Source organism: Ictidomys tridecemlineatus (genome assembly GCF_052094955.1).
Source record: "Ictidomys tridecemlineatus isolate mIctTri1 chromosome 1 unlocalized genomic scaffold, mIctTri1.hap1 SUPER_1_unloc_3, whole genome shotgun sequence".
Lineage (NCBI taxonomy): Eukaryota > Metazoa > Chordata > Mammalia > Rodentia > Sciuridae > Ictidomys > Ictidomys tridecemlineatus.
In genome coordinates this window covers 52,225-79,100 of record NW_027520944.1, presented here as the reverse complement: position 1 = coordinate 79,100, position 26,876 = coordinate 52,225, and the positions used below count along the sequence as shown (strand labels likewise).

General features: G+C 34.0%; 2 pseudogenes; both read left to right on the top strand.

Annotated features, from left to right (window-relative positions):
* The first annotated feature begins 6,470 nt into the window (after window positions 1-6,470).
* Window positions 6,471-7,832, top strand: LOC144372191 (dolichyl pyrophosphate Glc1Man9GlcNAc2 alpha-1,3-glucosyltransferase-like; annotated as a pseudogene).
* A 12,925-nt stretch (window positions 7,833-20,757) lies between these two features.
* Window positions 20,758-22,311, top strand: LOC144372196 (guided entry of tail-anchored proteins factor 1 pseudogene; annotated as a pseudogene).
* The last annotated feature ends 4,565 nt before the right edge of the window (window positions 22,312-26,876 follow it).

Here is a 26,876-nt window from a genome sequence, read left to right as displayed (position 1 = left end):
TGAAATACATTCATTTATTTCTTAATATTGAACTTGGCTTTAATGCAGAAATATATTTTAAATGTTCTTCTGCACTTCTCATATCTTTATCTTCCCATCAAATTCTTCTTTCAACTTCTAGGTTTTCTTCAAGCCATTTCATCCACTTAGATGGCTTCAGCAGTCCCTGAGGTCTTGCTGCTTCCTGAATCTTTAATTTATCTTTGACCTCTCTTCTGAGTTGTGGACCATGCATCCACTTACCAGGTGGGCATCCCTACACATCTGATTACAGGGACTTTGAACACAGCATGTCTGAGACTGCCCATCATGGCCATTGTTGTATTTTCCAGCCTGGGTCTACACTGCTGCTTATGCAGATAGCTTGGGAGTAAATGCCTGTTTTTGCAGTAGGCATTTACTTTCAAGCTAAAATTAGTACTGTGTTCTATTTATTCTTTTTCCTTTCTTTTTTTCTTTTTCTAGGATGAGTTCTCTATGCTGCATTCTTAATGCTCTGTTCCCTGGTGTAGGTGGTCATGTGTCACCAGTTTCTTCTCTGACTCTCCTATTAAGTTTTTCCATTCTCTTTAGGGGAAGACTTCCAAAATGCAGATCTGTTTAATCTAGAATGGAAATACAAGACTGCCTGTGAGAGTATTTTAATTAAAAAATTTTAGATGTTGATGGACCTTTATTTTATTCATTTGTTTATCTGCGGTGCTGAGAATCGAACCCAGTGACTCACACATGCTAAGCAAGCATTCTACCATTGAGCCACAACCCCAACCCCTCCATCCCCCACTGTGAGAGTACTTTATAATCTATCAATAGTTTCTAAAAATCATTCTAAAATGATTTTTTAACTGTTGGAATTAGGCAAAGCATTTATATTCACATCACTAGGTTGTTAGTCCCCGACACACTTGCTGCCTTTACCACATGTCACAGCCTAGGCAGCCTCACCTAGACTGACACCACTGTAGTTCCATTAGCCTGGCGTGGGTTCTTTGTAATTTCACAGTCTGATTCCAGGGCCAGGACACATTCATCTAAGTGAAATACATGCTGGGAACATGGATCAATCTGTTTTTCCCCTTTTCCCCCACCCTATCTTACTACAAATATGTGGCTTAGTTTATTTAACATAGTATTTCAAGTATGTGTTCATATTGAAGTCTTCACACTAGATTTATCTCTTTTTAGGAACAGAACTTTTTTCACCCTGTTTCTGCTGTGAACAAGGACACTTCTAAATCTATAAAGGAAATTCTATAATAGTGATATAGGGTTACCAAATTAGTACAAAGACAAGGTATTTTTATTGGTATTTTCCTCTCCCATAATACAAATCAAGCTGTATCTTATAAAAGACATATGTAAGACACACATTCACACAAGAGTGAACTCTGTATTTCTGTTCTGACCCAGGGTGGAGGGCTTGGGTTGAGGAGACATGTTCCATTACAGGGGATGGTGTCCTTCAAGTACGTGTCTGTGGACTTCACTTGGGAGGAGTGGCAGGACCTGGATGAGGCTCAGAGGACCTTCTACAGGGATGTGATGCTGGAGACCTACAGCAGCCTGGTGTCCTTGGGTGAGTGAAAAGCCCCAGTGATCTTATTAGAAGCAATTTCATTGTCAGTATTTAGAGGAATCATTTTTAAATTTTAATACTACTATTATCTTATTTTTATTTATCTATCTATCTATTTATTTATTTTGAGTACCAGGAATTGAACTCAGGGTACTTGACCACTGAGCCACATCCCCAGTGCCCCCCAGCGTTTCAGCCCCCCAACTTCCTTTTTATTAAATTTTATTCAAAGACAGGGTCTCACTGAGTTGCTTAGTGCCTTGTTTTTGCTGAGGCTGGCTTTGAACTTGTGATCCTCCTACCTTAGCCCCCCACCTGCTGGAATTACAGGTATGCGCCACTTCCTGTTACAGGTGCACGTGTACCACATTCATTACCATCTCTTCTCCACTCTCCCTCCCACACAGCCTTTCCAAGTTTACCTTATATATTTTAACTTACACATAGTAATTGCACATATTTATGGGGCAAAATGTGGCATTTCAGTACATGTATATAGTGAATTACACAAATTATCAGTAATAGGCAGGTTTGTATTGGGAACATTTAAAAGCTATTAGATATTTTGAAATATTTAAAAAGCTGCTCTGCTCTTTTAATTATGCTTCTCTGCTGTAGAATATTAAAATTATTCTCCTATGCAGGTGCACCACCACATGCATTACCATCTCTTCTCCACTCTCCCTCCCACACAGCCTTTCCATGCTCCAGTAACCACCATTCTCTGTATCTTTGAGATAAACTTTAGCTTCCACTAATAAATGAGAATATGCAGTATTTGTTTTTCTGTGCCTGACTTATTTTACTTTACATAAATGTCCTCCAGTTCCATTCATGTTGCTGCAAATGCATATTTTAAAAACTGAATAACAGTCCCGTGTGCATACATACCACATTTTCTTTGCCCATTCATCTAAGATGGACATCAGAGTTGATAACCTATCATGGATTTTGTAAGCAGTGCCACAGTAAATGTGCAAGTGCAGGTTCCTCTTCAAAACAAGGAATGGGTTTTCCCTGAATACATATACACCATACTGCTATAAATATGGTCATACTGTTTCTAGGTTTTAGGGACATGCAGACTGTTTCCCATAGTGGCTGTACCAGTTTGCACTTTTAGAACCAGTGTGGAGGTTTTCCTCTCAGTGCCTCCTGGCCAGCTTTTTTGTTCTGTGTCTTAATAATGAGCACCTAAAAGTGGTGTCATGATGGCTTGTTTAGATTCTGATCTTTTACTGATAATTATGGTGTTGAACATTTATTCCTGTGCTCATGGGTATTTGTGTGTCCTCTTGAGAATGCCTGTTCAGGTTACTTGTCCGGTTTTTAACTATATGATTTTTTTTTTTTTTTGCCATTGAATTGAATTTCTTATTTTTTCCAGAAGTTAATCCTTTTTCAGATAGTTTGCAAATATTTTCTCCCATTCTGTAGGTTAAATTTTTACTCTAGATAGTAGAACTTCCACTCTGGATAGTTCTTAATATTAAATGTATTCCTGCATTAAATACACATAAGAACTTTCACTGTAGATAATTCTTAATATTGAACTTGGCTTTTGTGCATGAATACATTTTAAAAGTTCTTCTGCAGTTCTCTTGAGAAATGTCTGAGATTCTAAATATTTTCCAGAAGGCAATCTCTTGTCATTTTGCAAATATTTTCTTTACAGTTTTTAGTTTGTAAACTCCATTTGTTAATTTTTGCTTTTGTTGTTTTTTTGCAAGATCAATGTCTGTGTTTCACTGGCATTTTCCTCTAGTAGTTTAATCATTTCAGGTCTTAGGTATTAAGTGTTTGATCCACTTTGTTGATTTCTCTGTCTGGTGAGAACGGGGTCTAACATTGCATATGGATAATCAGTTTCCCACAATTATTGATGAGCTTACTTTCTAAACATATATTCTTGCTACTTTGCTGAAAATCAGTTGGAGATTTTATATATATATATATATTTTTTTTTATAATATCTTATTTTATAATATATATATATATATATTATAATATCTTATATCTTAATAATGGTTTAATATTGGTTTCTGTTATGTTCCGTTGGTCTGGAGTCTGTTTATGCCAGTACCATGCTGTGGTTTAATATTTTTAGTTGTAGATGGACACAATATCTTTATTTTCTTTCTTTATTTTTTTGTGGTGAAGAGTGAACCCAGTGCTTCACACCTGCTATAAATACTCTTATCTATCACTGAGCTACAACCCCAACCCACCATGCTGTTTTGATTATTATCCCTTTGTAGTTTGTTTTGAAGACAGATATTAGAATGATTCCAGCTTTGTTGTTTTTGCTTAATTGTGTTTTGACTATTTGAGGTCTTTTGTGCTTCCATATGATGTTTAAGACTATTTTTCTAGCTATGTGAAGAAAAGTTATATGAGGATTACATTGAACATGTCAATTGCTTTGGGTATTAAGGGTTTTTAGCAATATTAATTCTTCCAATACATGAAAATAGGATGTATTTCTTTTGTGTGTCCTCCTTAATTTATTTTCATCAGTGTTTTGAAGTTTTTGTTGTAGAGATCATTCACTTCTTTCATTAAATTTGTTCCAAGGTAGTTTTTTTAAATTAACTATTGTAATTGAGATTTCTTTCATGTTTTCTTTCTCAACAATTCTATTTTTGATGTATAATAAGGCTACTGATATTTGTTGATTTTGTACTTTCCAACTGAGGATACGACTGCATTCATTTATCAGTTCCTGCATTCATTTATCAGTTCTAATAGTTTTTTTTTTATTTTGGAGGAATTTTTGTATACAAATCTCTGTTTTTTTCTGTATACAAATTCATGGTGTTTGCTAATAATTATTTAACCTCCTCCTTTCCTACTTGGATGCCCTTTCTTTCTTTCTCTCTTCTTACTGTTTGAGTCAGTGTGTTCAGTCCTGTTTGAAGAGCAATGGAAGCCAACACCTTGCCTTATTCCAGATCCTGCCAGAAACAATCTGAGACTTTCCCTGTTCAGTACGATGTGGGTTAGAATTTAATATGCAGTCTGTGTGTTCAGGAACATTACTTTTAACTCTAGCTTTTCAAGGGATTTTATAATAGAACTGTGTTGAATTTTATCAAATACCTTTTCTGGGTCTGTTGACACACATGAGTTTTTTTGATGCTGAGGACTGAACCCAGGGGCACATAACCACACTGCTACATTCCCAGCCCCCTTTTTTTGTCTTTTATTTAGAGACAGGGTCTTGCTGAGTTGTTTAGGGCCTCACTAAATTGCTGAGGATGGCTTTGAACTCAAGACCCTCCTGCCTCTGCCTTACAAGTTGCTGAGATTATAGGCATGTGCCACCATGCCCAGCAAGATATATGATTTTTAATCCTCATTCTGTTTATGCAATGAAATTACATGTATTGACTTTCATATATTGAACCATCTTCCATTCCTGTGGTTCACATGGGGTCATGATTTTTAAACCTTGTGCTGTTCTGATGGATTGAATTTGCTAGTGTTTTTCTGAGAATTTTAAATCTATGGTCATCAGGCTATTAGTGTTCTTGTGCAGGTTTTGATATTAGGGCAATGCTGGTCTCATAGGATACATTTGGAAGATTTTTCCTTTATTTCAATATTTCCAAATAATTTGAGAAGAATTGGCAGTTGTTCTGTAAACTTTTGATAAAATTTAGGAGTGAAGCCATTTGGCCCTGGGCTTTAGTTTGTTGGAAGTTTATTCCTGATGTGCTCTCCTTGGATACATCTGTTCTGTTAAGGTTTCTAGATCCTTATGGTTCAATTTTGGTTGTTATGTGTGTCTAGAAATTCATTCATTTCTGGATTTTCCAATTATGAGTGTGTGGTTTTTCAAGATATTCCCTAGGGATCTGCAGATTAGTTGCAACATCTGTTTTTTCATTATTGCTTTGATTTATTTGAATCTTTTTTCCTGGTTAGTATAATTATCAGGTACTTTGAAATGACTTGATCTCACTTTTCCCAAACAATCTACACAGAAAAGAAGATTTTCCTTAATGCACATGAGGCTTGAGTTCTCCTCATAATACCCTAGAGGCCTGGCAGGGGCACTGAGAATGGGTCCTTATGGTCATTTAGTTTGATTTTGCTTAAAGAATCTCCTACAATTCCACAAGCTTCAGACCCCACCAAACCTGGATCTCTCCTCACTTGACACTATGGGCTTAGCAGTCATATAAACTTTTATTAAAGAAAATGCTATTGTTTTCTGTAAGTATGCAAACACATCCTAGTCTTCATATTTCTGGGAAATGTGTTCACATACTATGAATACAGATCTGTTTACTAGTTTTTCAAAAGTTGTTTTTAAAAAACTCCAAGTTCAAATGCCCATAAAGACACTGATCACTGTTTCCAAGGCTATTTCCCCATGCCTACATCAATGCATGGTTTCCTATTCACAGGGAGCCTTCCTATACACACCAGGTTGATACAGATCAGACTCACTACAGGCAAACAACAAGCATGTTACTGAGGAAAGAAGAGGCTGACTCAGTTAAAATATCAGCAAAAGTTTAGTCCCTGTTATTCAAGCCTTTATAGACTATATTGACCCTCTTAGCACTCATAGCGTTACTTGAGATTGAACATGTTCCTTTAGCAATAAAGAGTGTGGACAGCATTTATCAAATAAGGACAAACAATCCATGTCCACTAAATGACTTGACTACTGAGAGAAAACTCTTGGAGAGTTTGACAAAGATACTATTAAATAATTTTTTAATAAATGCTCAAGACGTTATATTCCTAGAAATGGAAAATTGTTAAGAGCCTCCATTCTGCATGTCTGTGATTTATACAAAGTACTTAGGTTTGATTGTGTTCTCAGGTAAGAATAACTTATACATGGAAAGTGCATGGTGCTGCAGCAATGGTGGCACTCGGAACCCTAATGGGTAGTGGCAATTGGTTTTCTGCTTTGGTGATCCGGGTGACTCTCCTCAAATGCCTTCTTATTTCTACCTACCATTCTACAGATTTTGAAGTACACCCCAACTGGCTTGCTATCACTCACAGTTTGCCAATATCACCTTGGTATTATGAGGCAACTTCAGAGTGGACCTTGGCTTATCCTGCTTTTTTGTGTGGTTTGAATACGTCCTGTCACTTGTTGCCAAATATTTTGATCAAGTGATGCATAATGTTCATAATATGAACTACTGCAGTTTAAGTACCTTATTTTTTCCAGAGATTTCCTGTCATCTTTACAGATGCACTCTTTGTGTATGCTGTCTATGAGATAGAATTATATCACTACATCCAGCTATCTTGATTAATTAAGTTGCCTAGCCTGACCTCAGAGTTGCAGTTCTCCTGCCTCAGCCACTGGTATTACAGATATTCATTTCCAGTACAATGGATTCCTATTTTGATTAATGTTGCTCTCCATTGCACGGTTATTTCAGAAAAGGCATGTGGAAGGAGCATTTTTCTTTACCGTTCTCCTACATTTGAAGCACATCTACTTCTATGTAGCACCAGTTTACAGTATATACCTGCTATGCTCTTACTGTTTTGCTGCAAATAAACCAGATGGGTCTGTCTGATGGAACAGTTTTAGCTTTGTCTGTGTTATTTTGCTGGGCCTCATTGTTTTCCTAGTTTCTGCTCCATCACTGGGTCCTTTCCTAGCCTTAAACCAGCTGCCTCAAGTCTTTCCCCAACTCTTTCCTTTCTAGAGGGGCCTCTGCCATGCATACTGGGCTTCAAACTTCTGGGCCTTATACAATGCTTTGGACAAAGTTCTGTCTGTCATTGGTTTGGAATTGAAACTTCTTGATCCCAACAAGATCCCTAAGGCCTCAATGGCAAGCAGCCATACTCCTCGAAATTCTCCCAATGATCCTTTTGTCTGTGGAAAAAGCAGAAGATGCTTCAATTTTTCTGATTCTGACCACAACAGGACATTATTCCCTCTTCTCTCTGCTCTTCACTGTCCCAGAATTTCCCATTAAAATCTTACTCATGTTATTATTCTCCAACTATAGTATTACTTCACTGAAGATTCTATTCAGAAAAGAAAAACCTCTTTTTAATTGGATGGAAATTTTCTACCTCCTTGGCTTGGGGATTCTGGAAGTCTGCTGTGAATTTGTATTCCCTTTTACCTCCTGGAAGCTGAAGTGCTCCTTTTTTCCCTTTGTTACTGACTTCAGTGTATTGTGCAGTGGGCATCACACATGCTTGATTCATACTGTATGTTTCAGTGTTGACTGGTCCTCTGATCAGAAAGACAAAGGAGCAATGAATAGAGGAACTGCTTGGAAGTAGACAAGTCAATTATTTCATGGGAAATTAATCAGAACTTGAAGAAAGTTGCTTGTGGCATGAGCCATTCATTTTAGAAGATCTGTTTAGAGAATCATTCTTCCATCATTGGCCTTGTTGAGCCTAGCAACCTGATTGTTACCATGGTAAGAAGCTACTGCTCTCCATAAACAGTGAAATTCATCTGAAAAAAAATATCATCTTCCTCTGTTAAAATTGTCTGAGATCATTCAGACTGCTATGTTTTCTGAAAGCTAACAGAGTCTGATTAACCGCATAATTATTTGTAGACTATGTCAACCATTGTCAGGATATAAAGGATAATTAGACTCCTCTACTGAAGGAAACATAAATAAAATGGCATTTTTTATTTCTGCAAAAAAAAGAATATCTTATACACTATAGTTGTCTTGCTCTTAGGTGACACTGTGCATATTTATACTTGAAACTGGTAATACTGCGCAGGAACTTGTAGGATTAATACACTATAACAAAGATAATAAAAAGTAATGCTTTCCACAAGGCTTCAATGAAGAAAGTATACAAATCTTCAAATCAAGGTATCAATATGGAGATTCCTCAGGTCAAGCATATTACTTGAACATCATGGGTTTGCTTCCCATGTAGGCCAACAAAATAGATTGGTCTGCACCCCCAGTCATGGTCAGGGACATTTCCATGAGCGATTTTTTGAACTTAATGGAGAGGAGGGAAGACATCAGTGGAAATGGATGAAAACAAACATTATCTCTCTTAGAAGAGTGATTCAAAGTGTACGTCCTACCTATACTGATCCAGAATTTTTCTTGGAATATGAAGGGCACTTTTCACTGGGGAAGAAAGCAAAAGGAAGCTTCTGGAGAAAAATTATAAGTGCGGAGATTCCAAGTCAGACCTACCCGTTGAATTGACTCCATGGATCTGTTAAGTGTGGCCACACCTCAGATATCACCATCAAGGAATAAAATGTACTCAATATGTACTTCAATCCTCCTTAGAGTAGTGGGGGCAAAGAAGCTGTCAGGTAGAGTTTGTGCTTTACCTAATGGAGAAAATGATGCAGGTGTTAGATTCTAACTGTGTAGTTGCTACATGGGAGAAGAGTGAACCCCATATATCAGAGTGACAATCCATGAGACAGATTTAAAGAACTGGACAAACAATCAAAACATGAACATTTTATTATTCTCCCTCTTCTTCCTCCAAATACCCAGAAATTAATAAGTGGCAGATTCACAGGGAAAATGATAAAACATTTTTTTCTTCCTCCAGTTGTATCTCCCAGTAGGAAGTGAAGGAAATAACAACTGCTTATACAGAAAACAGAACTCTAACTCAGAATCTGTGTTCAAAATTCCCCTATAGTTCCCTTCAAGAGAACAGTTCCACATAAAACACTCTCATTTGACTAAAAGAGTTTTAGAAGGAAGCCCACGCAGTTGCTCATATTTTTTAAATAATAGATCCTGTGTCATAGACTATAGTTGCAGTCCACACAATTTGGTTTGTCCTCAGGGACAGAGAGAGTATATAGAGAAAGAAAAGATAGAGAAAGGGGGAGGAGTGAAGGGGAAGGGAGGAGGAAAAAGTAAACACAAGCCAATGGTACAGGCTATCTAGAAACTTATCCTCCCTGCAAAATTCATCTGACTCAAAAATCTCCTGCTGATTAAAAAGATCATGTAAAAATGTGCATAATCTCTGAGAGTGCAAAAAGTCCTGTTCTGGAAGAGCTGCTCTCATAACCAAACCTCATGCAAGCTGACACATAGAGAAGAATGGTTTCCTCCTGAGAACCAGCTATAAATGGAGGAAAAATGGCATTCAGTCTGTGTGGGAGGAAGACCTATGCATTTTTTTAGATATGTATGTGCATCTCATTACATTCATGTTGGTTCTCAAGAACATTTCAGTTTAGTCATAAAGTCTACAGGAAACTACTAAAGGTTAGCCAGCAAAAGCATTGAGCATCACTGAGGTCCATGGTTTTGTATTGGAACCTGATTTTCCACCCTGCTGGCAATATCCTCATTAAAATTTCTCAAACACAGGAGGCTGAGGCAGGAGAACTGCAAATTTGAGGTCAACCTCAGCAAACTAGCAAGGCACTAATCAATTTAGGGAGACCCCATCTCAAAAAAAAAAAAAAAGGCAGGGGATGTAGCTCAATGGTAAAGTGCCCTGGGGTTTAATACTCAGTAAAGCAAAATTAATTAATTAATTAATTAATTAAATAATTTAATTTCTCAGAGGATAGCACAGACATGAGAATAGCTCTTAATGACTTGGTAATAACAGATTTCAAATACAAGTTTTAAGTGTCTTACTTGTGTACACATACACACACACAAATAGTTCCCAAATCCTCAGAAAACAAAGAAATATTAGCTTATCTATCTTACCTAATAAGATTAATAACATTTATTCTCCATTATTTCTTTTTTTGTAGTTGTAGATGGACAGATTGCCTTTATTTTATTTGTTTATTATTATGTGGTTCTGAGGATCAAACCCACTGCCTCATGCATGCTAGGCAAGCACTTTGCTGCTGAGCTACAGCCCCAGTCCTATTCTCCATTATTTCTACTTCCACAATTTGTACTATCAGAATGGGAGCCCTAAGGAATTATCAAATGTAATTTTTCTAGTCTCTGTGAACCTTTGAAGCCACAAGCCATTTAAATATAATCTTGACATTTGAAGAACCATCAATAGCCATCTCTTCCCTATGGAGATTGACCTTATTATCTAAAATGTTCATGGCAATGTCAATTTATTTTTTTAACATTAATTTGAGTACTAAATACAACAAATTAAAAAAGAGGTGATACATGAAAAAGTTAGCACTGAAATTTACAGAGTCATCTAGAGAGCCACAGAAAGCTGAGCGTAGAAACACATTCACTGCATGCAAGTGTACTGCCCCTCCCCACAGAGCACCTGCACATGTGACTCTTTAGCAAGAATGCTCAGTGTCAGAGGGGGCATCCCCTTGGGTTCCAGGAAATGCAATACCAATGGAAAACAAAGAATAAAACTGTTAACAACATCAATATTATGCAATTAAAACTAAGGAAACAGGAAAAGCAGCAAAGCCGTCTGCTCCTCTCATGGCAAAGTTTTCTGAAGCCACATTTCCTCCAGGTAATAGTGACATCCAGTGACTTACTTTTTAATTGTACTTCAGTGACTGTGTGTGGAATTATCTGGTAATTCATTTCTACAAGCAAATTAATTAGTCTAGTTATTTTTAAATCTCTTAGCAAAATAACAATGTTTTCTTGCAGGACTTAATGATTAGGTTTTATGTAAATGTTCCATTTTAATTAATTTGTGGAGGTGGTTACACAAAGCTAAGTTAAAATTGTGTCTGAGATGCAGATCAGTATTTGCATGTTCATTTGTTTCAGGGACTCACATATACTATGGTCTTAAATGAGTGAAATGAAATTATTAAGCCATTTGGCACAGAGGGATGAATGATGGAAGAGTAACTTTGCAATGCCTTTCCCTTCAGGCTAAACTTTCCCATGATGACAAAACTTAATCTGAATACATGGCAGCAAAGTGACTTTCTTGAAAATCACATTAATTTGTCCTCCTGCCCACAATGTGCTTTCTTTCTTCTTCTTCTTCTTTTTTTTTTTTTTTGAGGGGGAATGGTACTAGGGTTTAAACTTAGGGACACTCAACCATTGAGCCATATCCCCAGCCCTATTTTGTATTTTATTTAGAGACAGTGTCTCCCTGAGTTGCTAAGTGCTTCACTGTTGCTAAGGATGGCTTTGAATTCATGATCCTCCTGACTCAGCCTCCTGAGCCCCTAGGATTACAGGAGTGCACCACCACACCCAGCCACAACTAATTAAAAAAACTTAATGAGGAATGGAGAGAGTGAAAGACATGAGAAATGTTTTAAAAATTCCTCAAGAAAAGAAAAGGCCTGTGATCCAGATTTTTAAACCTTTTTTAAAAATTGTCAGATTAAAATGCCTTGAGGTCTGCTGAAAGCATTTGGCTAGCATATCATAGGGTTAATGCAGAGCAGAGCAATCAACATGACTACCTTGAACCCACAAAAATCAGAAACAGAACAAATCACAAAATATAAGCATTTGAACTTTTAAAACAACCTGAATGACAAACCATTTTCAACTAAGCAAAAGCCCTCTAGGGAGAGGAGCTGGTAATCTCCCAGAAAATGCCAGAAAAATCCAGATTTATTCTTGTACCTGATGCTGTGCCTGCCAGTGCAGTGCCACCTCTGGTCCACTCTACCCTGCAGAGTAGCAACTGCAAGGATCTACACTATGCAGGACAGAGCCAGTTCAACCTTTATTACTTTTTCTTACATAGTTCCTATGAAACACATTTGTAATGAAATGGCATAAGTTGCAAGTTCCTATTATGTGCACTCACCTCATCTCACCTGTCAATATTCTAGTGCTAATCTGAGATTTCACTAGAACTTGCACTTACTCAAAGAATATACAAAACAGCAGCCTACATTTAGATTCACAAAAGTCAAAACATGCTTCTTATACTTTAGATGTAACAAGAGGAAAAACAATTTTAGTGGTGGGATTTGGAGATACTTTGAAAGCTGCATTTTCAGAAACAGATTACTGATTGATTACATTTGTCAATATTTATTAACAATAACAACACAATTTCTAAGTTTTCAATATAAGTTTAAAATATCTGCTGTACTTACAAGTACCCCCCACCACTACTGTGCTGCAGGTCTGCAATTTCAAAAGAGTGAGCATCCTGAGCAACGTTCCAGGAACAGGGTTCACGACCACATTATCTGAAGTTCCTCCATCCCATATCCAATATCTCACTCGATGCAGAGGTCTCTTGGCGCACATCCTCCCCGCCTTTTCTCTCCTCTCTGATGTGGGGCGAAGGTGGAACTTGTAGACACATCCACTCATCTGCCATTATGCACTCCTTGCCCCACACACCTGCAGAGCCCCACATCCAGGCTGCTCTGGTGGTAATACAGGGAAGTGCAGGCAGGGACAGTAAATCTTAAACCTGGCTGGCTACTAGCAATGCTAGGGAGGGAGAGGTACACACCCACTTTTCTGGCTAGTTTATCCTATGTTTCCCACTCTCAAGAGAATAACATTTTCATATATTTCAGTCTAAAGAGGCCAAGTATGATGAGTGATGCTTGCTCATTAACTGGAAATAACTGACATATATAGAATACTTCATCTAACAATAGCACAACTGACAATCTTCTCAAGCTCACATAGAACTCCAACAAAGATGGATCGCATGCTAGGATATAAAACACAACTGAACAAATTAAAAGAATAATGATCACACAAAACACATCCTTGGACAACAACAGAGTAAAGTAGAAAACTATATCAGAATAATACACCAAAATTCCCAAAATATTGAAGATCAAACCATAGACTTCAAAATAACACATAAGCCAAAGTCTCAAGAGAAATTAGAAAGCATTTTGAAAATTAAAACTTTTGGTCAAAATTTGAGGGATGTAGAGAAAACAGTACTTAGAAGTAAGAGTTTAGCACTGGAAAAATATAACACTAATAATTTAAGCATCCACCTTAAGAAAATAGAGAAAGAGCCTAAATAAAGCAGGAAAAAAAAAGAAACAAAAATTAGAACAAGAATCAATGAAAATTTTAAAGGGAAAGCAATATCAAAAGGTCAACAAAATTAAAAGTTCATTTTTTGAAAAGACCAATAAAATTGATAAAACCCAAGCCAAGGGAACTGAAAAAGAAGGGAAAACCGCAAAGAGAGAAGAAAAAAAAGGTAAAGGAGAAGGAAAGATAAGAGGAGAGGAAACAGACATAAAATATTTTAAATCTACTAATGTCAGAAATAAAAGAAGTGCATCACCACTGATGTCATGGACATTTAAAAGTTATCAAAAATATTATGAAATTTATGTATGCTTATGAATTTTAAAATGCACTGATTCCTTGAAAGACACAAAATACCAAAACGCAGTGTCTTCATATATTCATGAAGCTATGTGGCAGAAAAACACAAACCGGGTGGATTGATGTTATTTTGAATTGACCAGAAACTTATTTCTCATCTTACTGGAGGATGAGTGGGTTCAAAATCAATGCAAGCCATCAGCAGTTTCAGTGTCTGATGAGGATCCACTTCCTGCAATATGGATGAATGTGTTCTCACATGGCAGAAGGGGTGAGGATCCCTGTGGCTTCTCTTATCAATGCACTAATCCCACTCATGAGGTTCCACCCTCAGAAATTAACTGCCTTTCAAAGTCCCTACCTCCTAATATCATCACATAAGAGACAATGTTTCAATTAATATATCTTAAAGGGATACTAACTCAGTCTACAGCATTCACAAAAGCAGAAATAGATAATGTTAAGTAGGTTTGGTTTATATCTAAAAAAAAGGGTGAATAATCAACAGCCTTCCAATGAAAAAAACACCAGGTGCAGATAATTTCACTGTTAAATTATACCAAAAATTTAAGGAAGGAATGATGACAATGACTTATAATCTCTTCCAGAAAATGGAAGAACATAGAACATTTTCCAAATTATTCCATGGGGCTAAATACCAAAACAAGATAAAGGCAAAATTAGAAAAAAATACATGCTGACCAATATCTTTCAGGAACATAAGATTTTTTTTTAAATCCTCAAAAAAAAGTATTGGCAAACAGATTCTAGCAATACATAATAACAATTCTACACCAAGACCAAGTGATATTTACTCCAGGTGTGCAAGACTAGCTTAACATTCAAAATATAGTTAAAGTAATTAACTCATCAATCAGACTAAAGAAGAAAAATCATTTGATCACATAAAAAGGTCCAGAAAATGCATCTGACAGACTTCAATGCTCATTCATGACTAAACTTTCAGGAAACTAGGAATACAATGGAAATTCCTCAATTCGATTTAAAAATCTATCAAAAAAAAAAATAAGAAACCCAACAGCAATGTAATACATAATGTGAACAGCTGAATGATTGCTCCTAAGATCAGGAGGATGGCATGAATACCCCATTTTACTGTTCCTGGATTCTTAGCTAATGCAGTAAAACAACAAAAATAAAAAAATAAAATGTATACAAATTTGGAATAAAGAAATTAAATGCTTTTATTCACAGATGACTTGATTTTTTATGTAGAAAATCTCAAAGATTCAACCAGAAAAACTTCTACAATTAAGAAATGGTTATACAATGTTCCATGATATAAAGTTACTATACAAAGTCAACTACTTTCCAATATACCTTCAATGAACAATGGGAATTTGAAATTAAAAACACAATACTATTTGCATTAGTATCAAGAAAATGAATACTTTGATATAATCTGGTAAAATATGGTCAGAGTCTATATGAGTAAAATTTAAAAATTCAATTGAAAAAAATCAAAGAAGATTTAAACAAATGAAAAGATGTTTCATGCTCATAGATGAGAAAAACCAATGCTGTCAAGAGGTCATTTCTCTTCAAAATGATCTATACATTTAATACAATTCAGTGAAAACACCAAAAAATTTATTTTGTGGAAGTTAACAAACTTATTCTAAAGTTCTTATAGAAAGGCTTAAGACCTATATAGTCAACAATATTGGAGAAGAAGAAAAAACTTATATGACTTGCAAATTGATCCATGGAACAAAACAGAGAATCCAGAAATGAAAGCACATAAACACAGTTAACTGTTCTTTTACAAAAAAGCAAAGGCAATTCAATACAGGAAAGATAATTTCTCCACACCAAGTAAAATCTTTGTATATTTTATGTTGAAAATAGAGGAAGAGGAAAAGGAGAGATGAAAAAGCAGCAGCAGCGGAATAAAAAGAAAAAGAAAAAATTAATCAAGATATGATCTGTGCTATTCAGTTTTTCATTGCTGATACTAAAGTACCGGACACAAATTGGAAGAGGAAAGATTAATTTAGGCTCACAGTTTCAGAGGTTGAAGTCCTTGGCTGGATGGTTCCATTTATTGGGCCTGAGGTGATGCAGAATATTATGGTGGAAGCATTTAGTGGAAAAAAAAGCTTTTCAGTTCAGGGCAGCCAGGAGCAGAGAAAGAGAGGCAAAGAAACAGGCAATGGAGAAGATAATCTCCAGGTTAGTTCACAAGTGACCTACTAGTTCCAATTAGGTTCTGCCTCCCAGAAGTCTATTCAGCTATCAGTAAATTAATCCTTTGATGAGGTTAGAGAACTTAGGATCCAATAATTTCCTAAAATCCCCATCTGTGCAACTTGATGCACTGGGGACCATGCTTTCAGCACATGAGCCCTTTGAGATCCAAAACTATAACACTAGATCCAAACCATAACACTAAAACAATCCTTACTCCTTTCAATAAATATTTATTCAACCTGCACATTAGATGTAATTTTTATTAACATTATTAACATTATTTTAAATTGGGAACTCATAATTATAAATATTTATGGGGTAACATGATTTTTTATGTATGTATACAATATGGAATTATTAAGAGGTCAAGCTTATTAACATATCTATCTAGTCATTCAATGATCTGATATTTTTCTGGTAAAACATGTTAAACTTACTTTTAGTTATTTTGAAATATATAATAAGGTTCTCATTAAATTTTTCTGCATATGTTATCCAGTTTTCTCAAAACCACTTGTAAAAAGGCTGTCTTTTCTCCAATGTATGTTTCTGATATCTTGTCAAGGATCAGATGCTGTACATGTAGGGATTTATCTCTGTGTCTTCTATGGTATTCCACTGAGGACATGTCTGTTTTGATGCCAGTGTCCTGTAACAATCATTTTACTCTCTACTTCCATAAGTTAAACTTCAAAACCCAAATATTAATATAAGACATTTATAAAATAACATCACAAAGTGTCTAGGTGACCTTGAATTTGACAGTGGATATTAAAATTCAATAGCAAAATATAATCCATGAAAAAATACTAGTAAATTGTAAGTTTGATAAAATGAAAACCTTTAAGAACCTCGAAGGCTGAGGTGGTAGGAATATATGAGTCCAGTAGTTTAAAACAAGCCTGGGCAATATAGTGAGATACCATCACAAATAATGCATGAACCAATCAATCAATCAATCAATAACTAATACTCTGGGAAAAAATGTTGAAAGAATAAAGAAACAAATCATAGACTGGGAAAATATATTTACACAACAAATATCTTCTTAAAACCTGCATCCAAAGTATAAAAGTAACTCCAAAAATACAATAATAAGGAAAAAACACAATTAGTAAATAGATTTTAAAAAAACCTGAAAACCCATTTTACCAAAGGAAATCTACACATGGAACAAAAGCTTATTGAAAACTATATAATACTATGTGTCATTAGGGATTTTCAACATGACACTACTATGCCACAATTGAAATGGCTATTTTTTTTTGAAAAATGACAATATCAAATACAAGTGAGAATATGAAGTAAAAGGAACTTTCATGGGTGTTGGTCAGAATGAAAAGGGGTACATTCACTTTGGAAGACCACTCTGAAGTTTCTTGCAAAGACATAGTTTTACTTTTTTTTAGACATAGTTTTATAATCCAGCAATTTCATGCCTAAGTATTTTTCTTAATGAGTCAAAAATTTATGTTCAACAAAAGCCTGCACATGAATATTTATGGAAGATTTGTTGATAATCACAAAATGGGAAGCAACCCAGATGTCTTTGTCCTGGTTAATAGATGAACACACAGTACTTCATGCATACAACAGAATATTACTCAGCAATAAAAATAAATGAGGTATGAATCCATAAAAAGACATGGAGGTATTATAAATGTATACTAGTAAATGAAAGATGGTAGTCTAAAAATGCTATATACTAGAAAGTTTAAACTATACAACATTTTGGAAAAGGTAAATTTATACAGAGAGTTAGAAAACTCAATATTACCAGGAATTTAGGAGGAAAGAGGGGAAGGATAAATAGGTGAATCGCAGGGGATTTTAGGGTGGTGAATGCATTCTATTATTGTGCTTTCTATCAGAAGCCGCAAAACTGTGTAACTCAGAGTGAAACAATGTAAGTTATGGAATAGAGCTAATAATGTAGTGCCAATTTGGGGTCATTAATTGCAGCAAATGTGTCCCACTAATGCAAGATGAAAATCACAGGGGAAAGTATGTGATGTAATAGAGAGGTAGGTATGGTGTGGATACATGTTACTGCATGTATTATCTGACAATTAGTTTGTATTGATAAAATTTCCACCTTAACAGCAGAAAATAAAAACAAACAAGAAATTAATGAAGTCAGAGAAAAAAGAACCATCAGCACAGAAATCAATTAAGTAAAACACTTCTAAAATCTATAAAAACAAAAGCTGTCTCTAGAACAAATAAAATAACCTTGATAAATCTTTAGAAGAATGATAAGTAAATTTAATAATAGGCACAAATTACCAATATTAGGAATCTGAGACATTATATCACTAAATATTCTATGGATATTAAATGAAAAGTCAACTTGTCCTGTTGGCACATTCTTGTAATCCCCATGGCTCAGGAGATTGAGACAGAAGAATTGCAAGTTTGAGGCCAGCCTCAACAACTTAATAAAACCCTAAGCAACTTAGTGAGACCCTGTTTCAAAATAAAAAAAAATGAAAAGAGATAGGGATGTGGGTTCACTGGTTAAGCACTTCTGGGTTCAATATCAAGTGTAAAGGAACACCTGTGGAGGAATACCTGTAAGGAGGTGCACAAAGAACAGACAAAGACACACAAGTACAAGCAAACAGGAGGAGTGGAGAGGAGCAAAATGAAGTGATGATGAAGAAGTACAGAAGTGAAATGACCACTCTTCCCTGCCTGGGAGTTTATAACTCAAAGAATATATACTTCCTGTTACTATGACTATATTCTAATTAGTATTTCTTTAACCCAAGTGCTAGCTAACTGAGATAAGATCCCCTTAAAACAAACACAGAGTAATTTCTCTCCAAGGACATTGTTAAGGAGACCAGATAGTGACTGCTTAGTTGTCTAATTACCTCACAGGGAGGAGGCTGGGTATGCCAACTGTGGGAATCAGGGCACCAGTTAACACCCCTGGGAATTTGCTCACCAGGGGAAATGCTTCCATGTCTATTTCCATGGACAGAATATCTACAAACACACACTCAACCACATTCCCCTCAAAAAAAGAATCAGAAAATATTATGAATTACTTTATGCCAATAAATTTGACAACTATTATAAAATGAATAAATTCTTACAAAGTTCAAAATAAACCAAAATTTACTCAAGAAGAAATAATTTGGTCAATTGTCTTGTATCTATAAAAGAAATAGAAATTTTAGTTAAAAACCCTTGTACCAATACTAATCCAATCTCAAGTGGCAACAATATTGAATTCCAATTACAAAAGGAAGAAGTAATAAAATTTTACACGAAACTATAAAGAAAGATGAAGTGCTTTTCAACTCACTTAATGGGTCCAGTATTATTTTCATGAAAAAAAACAGGAATGAGCATTGCAAGAGAATATTATTATAAACTAAGATCACTAATTCCCTAATGATTCCCCCCAACACTCCCACCCCAACCCCAACACAATGATCTTGGATGCAAAAATTCTAACCAAAACTTGGCAAAGAAAATTCAACAATATACAAAATAGGTTAATATATCATACCAAAGTTTTTCAGAGAGATGCAAAGTTGATTTAACATTCAAAAATTGATCAATGCAATTCCATATCAATAATATAAAATGACATATGTATGTAATATGCATATACATATACACATATATATTCGTAAAATCAATAAGTGTAGAAAAGTATTTCCTAGTAACCCAATATCAACTTCTGTTTAAAATTTTAGCAAACTAGGAATAGAAAGTAAGTGCCTCAATCTGACACAGGGAATCTATTAAAAACTTATCAGAAACACAATACTTAATGACAGTAGACTGAATACTTAACCAAATCCTCAGAAACAAATGGGGTTTTGTACATATCATTTCTTTCTGTTTGCTACTAAAGAGTCTGTCGATGTACTCAGTTAAGGGGGGAAAACACTAAAAATCATACTAATGAAAAATTAAAAAATAAATTAACTTTATTTGCAGAAAACATGAACATTTATAGTAAAAATCACTGAATCTTTTAAAAATGTCTGGAATAGTAAAATTGCAGGATTCAAGATCAACCTACAAATAAAAATCAATTGTATATATGGTAGAAGTGAATGCTCATAAATAGAGATTAAAAAAAAAAGATACCATTTTGTTGTGGGTCTATAGCTCGGAAAACACTCTCAACTGAATTTTTTCCAAATTGGAGAGTCTTTATTTAGCTAGCTGGTGACTGCTCCCTGAAGGACCCAAACTGTTTCTGCCAGGAACAGTATGGGGTGCAAGTTCTATGGGGTTTATAAGGGGAAAAACAACATCCTCGAAAATGTAGATGCAAGCAAGCAAGGAGGACACAGAAGCTAAAGTTAACAATCAGCCACCCAATGCATATAACCACATCCTTGTTCCAAACACATGCAGTACAAAAATAACCAACTTTTATAAGAAATAAGTTATATACCTAGGGTTACATTTTGGAACTTCCAAATGGAGTCACTTAGGCAAGGTTTTGTTTTGTTTTATTTTAAAGTTGTCAATAGACTTTATTTATATGGGGTGCTGAGAATTGAACCCAGTGTCTTACAAATGCTAGGTAAGCGCTGTACCACTTAGCCACAACTCCAGCCAAAGGCTAAATTCTTTTAAGTACAGTCAGGATAACTTAACATTATTTATCCTATTATCTAATCTTGTCTTATCTATTAATATCCTCCATTTTATAGGGTGCTTATTGGGCTGAACCATAATCTAAGTTGGGCTATAACAATTAAAGAAAGCATCACAAATGTAATGTGTGTAGGAATAAATTTTACAAACTTCAATCATGGAAGCAGGGCTAGTGGGACTCAGTGCGCAGTTGTGGGTGTGCCTAGTGATGAGGTCCCCTTGGAGCTTCTGTTAGAGGTGCCTGGGCTTCAGGGAGTATCTGGGAAGAATGGAAGAACTTGACCAAGTCCCACAGCTGGACGTGGCTACTGGTCCTCTGCTTCCTGTTTGGATGCAATGTCCTTCTGATCCTCCTTCTGACCTTGTCCTCCTTCATGTCCAGAGTGCTGCAGAATGATGCAGAGCCAGAGCCGCAGATGAGGGCAGAGATCCAGGATATGAAGCAATTATTCTCCATGGTCAAGAAGATGGATGAGTTTGCCAGATATGCCAGGCTGGAATGGAAGATCAACAAGATGGTGGACCAGCTCAAGACTTATGTGAAAGCACGGACTGCTCAACTAGCCAAGATAAAATGATTTTTAAATGTTGCTTTCTGTACATTGCAAGCTACCTTGATGATGTCACTCATTTGGAAATATTATTCTGCCCCTGTGACTGTGTGCTGAGGAAATGGATAACACCACTAGACCTCCTGGTAGCCTTCCCTGCTAGAACAGCAGGTGGTGTTGGAATTATTAGTTGGATTTTAGTCTGTAACACGTTGTGGTGACCCCTTGTACTTTACCCTTTCAGTCGAAAAGAAAGATGAATACCACTGTGGGATTTTGTTGTTGTTGTTAAACTGGGAGTTGAACTCAAAGGTTCTTTACCACCTAACCCCAGCCACAGTCCTTTTTAATTTTGAGACAGGTTCTTGGTAAGTTGCCCAGCCTGACCTCAAGCTTACCATCCTCATACCTCTTCCTCTTGAGTTTTTGAGTTACACTTGTGTGCCCCACAGCACGTATCCCAGCTATTATGACTTCTATTCTCTTATTAGGTTAAAAGTCTGATTGCTGCTTAAAAATACAAAACAAAAAACCCAAAGTACATAGGGTAGTTTTGTATTGAATATGTTATTGGGCTTTATGTGAGATTCTTGTAAGAATCCCAGTATTCTACAGTATTCTATAGTAACACCAGATTTGAAACAGGATGGGGGCCTACATGCCTTACTCCTGATTTGCTCTATTGGCACATTGTGGTCCTGTTGCCAACTGGAAAGTCAAAATTTTCTAAAAACTTGAATACTTTAAAAAATATTTTAATTTATATATTTTTTAGTTGTAGATGGTGCTGAGGATAGAACCCAGTGCCTCACTCATGCTAGGCAAGTGGTCTACCACTGAGATACAACTGCAGCCCAAACTTAAGTACTTTTATATCTATTTTAGACAGTTTTATTACAACTACTAGAACTTGAACATTTGGTTTATTGTCTCATGTAGTAAAATTGAAAGAATAACACTAATTGACATTGTGTGTTCTTTGTGTCTAAAGTCATTAGTTGGATGAACATTTCTATAGTGTATATCATCTACTTATTTGCAACTGTTAGTTTTTCATTACAGTGTTTTATAAATGTACTGAAGAGACCTTAATGCATTGTTTTGTGATTGAATTGTTTTGTATTGAAAGCATTTCAAATTAAGCATGTTTTATAAACATTTAATATTCATAATATTTAAATATATCAATTTAAATATATATTTAAATATATAAAATATATAATATTTTTATAAATTTTATAAACATTAATATTTCTGCTGTATAGAAAGGAATGAATTTGAAAAACAAAATAGGGAATCTGATTAAGTTAATTTGAATTGATACTTATTTGACTTCTAACATGTAATCACATGACTCAACATTTTACTCTTCATTGTGTCAGAACACGTGTCTATGTTTTCATTCATATTTTCACTTTTACAATCTTATGAATACTTATATTTCCTGATATACATATTCAGTCTTTACCCCTAATCCTAACACAAACAAGGATTATATTAACCCTTATCTTACCTCTATATCTAAACCAAATTTTACTTAAATCCATATACCAAAATATGATTTTTTTAAAAACCAGAATTGAACTCACTCGCACTTGAGGACAGAGCCACATCTCCACACCTAGTTTGTATTTTATTTAGAGACAGAATTGTTTAGCACCTTGCTGCTGCTGGGGCTGTCTTGAAACTCATAATCCTCCCATTTCAGCCTTCAGAGTGGCTGGAATTATAGGTGTTCACCACTGTGATTGGCAAGAATATAAATTTTAAAGTGTATTCTGATTTCTATTTTCAATTATCAATGTTAAATTTGCATTTGTATTATGCTACGTCTTTTATGGGATATCTATCCTTGCATTCCCATCATTACAAAATGTGTAATTACATGGCTCACTTTCTAATTCTTCCTTGTATTACTACATGTATGTTTTTGTACATAATTTCATAAGTGTATTGTTAGAAATATTCATATTTCCACAAACTCTTGCTAATTATAACCCTAACTCAAACCAAAATTTTATGTAAACACTTATCTCAATTACTAAACCAAATTTTATTAAAAGCATGTAAACTATGATAAAATTTTATGTGTATTTTAACTTATATGTTCAATTATCAATATTAAATTTGCATATATACTGGTATATATTGTTTATAGGATATATTCTTCATCCCCATGTTTACCAAATTTGTAATCACATGACTTACATTTTACTCATGCCTGTGTCACAACATGTGTGTTTATATATTTTATGAAACATAATTTCATAGTATATTCTTATGAATATTGATATTTCCCAATTCAAATATTCATTCTTTCACTAAAACCTTAGCACAATCCAAAATTTTATATTGATCCTTATATTACTTCTATAAGAAAAATTTTACTTCAACCTTTACACACCAATAAGAATTTTATAAATTTACATACATATCGCTATATCATTTATAGGGTATCTATTTCTAACTCCATATTTACAAAATGTCTCATCACATTATTTAAAAAACACTCTCCCTTGTGTCAGGACATGTATCTTTTATGTTTTTTTACATATTTTTACATGTCCGTCATGTGAATACAGATATTTTCCAGCATATGTGTCCATTCTATACCCTAATCATAACTCAAACCAAAATTTATATTGCCTTTACATTATCTCTATATCTAAGTCAAATTTGACTTGAATCAAAATACACCAATATAAATTTTAAATTGTATTTTGACTTCCATTTTTATCAAATTTAAATCTGCATATATATTAATATATATCATTTATAGTATATATCCTCCAATCACCTATATGCAGGAAGTGTAGTCATATGACTGATATTTTACACTTCTCTGTGTCACAACATGTATATTTATATATGTTTTGTACATATTTTCATGTACATTCTTAGGACTATTTATATTTCCACATATACATGCTAATTTTTTAATCCTAACATTAACTCAAAACCAAAATTTCATACTAAACCTAATCTTACCTCTACATATTAACCAATTTTTATATAAATCCATGTACACCTATATCAATATTAAAGGATATTTTTACTTGTAACTCAATTTTCAATATCTAATATACATATTTTATAATAATAAATCCTTTATAATATATATTTCATTTGCCATATTTATAAAATATATAAACACATGACTCACATTTTATTATTCCCTTTGTCAGAACATGTATGTATCTGTTTTCATACAGAATTTCACATGTACTTTCTAATGAATATTCATATATCCTCATATATATGTTAATTCTTTAACCCTAACTTAAACATTTTACATAAAAACTTACCTTACCTCAGTACTTAAACCAAATTTTATTTAAAATCTTGTATACCAATATGAAATTTTATGTGTATTTCACCTATGTAATCATAATATGTATCAATATTAAATTTGCATTTATATTACTACCCATATTTTATGAGATATAATCTTGCATCACCATATTTACAGAACTTTTAGTCACTTGACTAACATTTGACTCTTTTCTGTGTCACAACCTGCATGCTTATATGTTATCATACATATCACAACACATACATTTTTATGAATATTGATATTTCCTGATACACATTATCATTTCTTAACCTTAACCCTAACCCAAAACAAATTTAAATATTAAGCCCTACCTTACCTCAATACCTAAATCATGTTTTATTTAAAAATATATAAATCAATATGAATTTTTATGAGTCTCTTGATTTACATAAACATTACAATGTACCATTTATGGGTTATATGCTTTTGTCCCCATATGTAAATAATATTTAATCACCTGACTCAAATTATACTTTTTCCTGTCTAAAAACATGTATGTTTATACACGCTTTAATGCATATTTCCACACATATAAATGCTTAAAATATTGAGATTTCCCAATTATTTTTCTTTAACCCTAAGCCAAATCCAAAGAAAATTAAATATTGAGCTTACCTTTATATCTAAGGAGAATTTTACATGAATTCATGTACCCCAATTATGAATTTAAAGTTTATTTTTGAATTTTATTTCAATTTTGAATGTAAGATATATATATATATATATACATATATATATACATATATATATTCACATCCCCATATGTACAAAATATATGATCACATGACTCAAAATGTACTCTCCTCTGTGTTAGAAGAGATGTAATATCTTCACATATATTATTTTGAATATTTATATTTCCCAAGGTAGATATTCATTCTTTAATGCAAGCAGAATCCTAAGTAGAATGAAATATTAATCCTTACCTTACCTTTATAACTAAACCAAATTTCTCTTAAATCCATGTACAATGATATAAATTTTAAAGCTTATTTTAGCTTGTATTTTCAATTATCAATGTTAAATTTGCCTATACATTTCATTAAACCATTTATAGAATATATGTTTGCAACCCCATATTTACAAAATATGTAATCCCATGACTCAAATTTTCCTGTTCCCTTTTTTGGAATATGTATATCTATACATATTTTCAGTCATACAGTCTTATGTATATTCATGTTTCCCCATATATATTTTAAAAATTTTAATCATTACTCTAACTCAATTCAAAATTTTATATAAGCTCTTAACTATCCTCAATACCTTAACCAAATGTTACTTAAAATCATGTAATATATTATGAATTTTAATGTGTATCAGGACATATATTCAAATACATGAAATTTGTCTATATGTATATATGCATATCATAAAATGTATATATATGGGCAACCACATATTTACAAAATTTGTAACCACCTGAATCACATTTTATGTTTTTCTATGTCAGAATATGTACAGTGATGTGTTTATATATATATATTTTCACACATAAATTCTTATGATCATGCATATTTTCTGATGCACATATTTACTTTTAATCCTAACCCTAGCAGAAACTAAATTATAATATTATACTTTGTATTACCTCTATATCTAAACCAAATTTTACTTAACTGTATGTACACAAAACAGGCTTTAAAGTATATTTTGTCTTCTGTTTCAATGACCATTTTTAAATATGCATATATATTACTATGTATCATTCATAGTTTATGTCTTTTCAACCCCATATTTTAAAAATGTATAACATCATGACACACAATTTACTCTCCTCTGTGTCAGAACCTGTTTGAGTTTTTGTACACATTTCCATACATACAATCTCATAAATATTGATATTTTCTTGTATACATATTCATTCTTATCCCCAACTGTAACCCTAAATAAAATATTATTTTAATCCTTACCTCTAAAACTAATCCAAATTTTACACATCTCCATGTAACCCAATATGAATTTTCACATGCATTTTGACTCCAATTTTCAATTATAAATGTTAAATTTGCATATATATTTCACTATATCCTTTACAGGATATACACTTGCCTCCCCATCTTTACAAAACATGTAATTACATGACTCACATTTTACTCTTCACTGTGTCAGAACATGTGTCTGTATGTTTTCGTTCATATTTTTAAAGTCTTATGAATACTTACACTTCCTGATATACAGATTCAGTCTTTACCTCTAAACCTAACACAAACCAGAATCATATAAACCCTTAATTTACCTCATATCTAAGCCAAATTTTACTTAAATCCATGTACAAAAATATGACTTTTTTAAAAACCAGGATTTGAACTCATGGCTACTTGAACACAGAGCTACGTGAAAACACATGCTTCTCCACCATCTTCCTG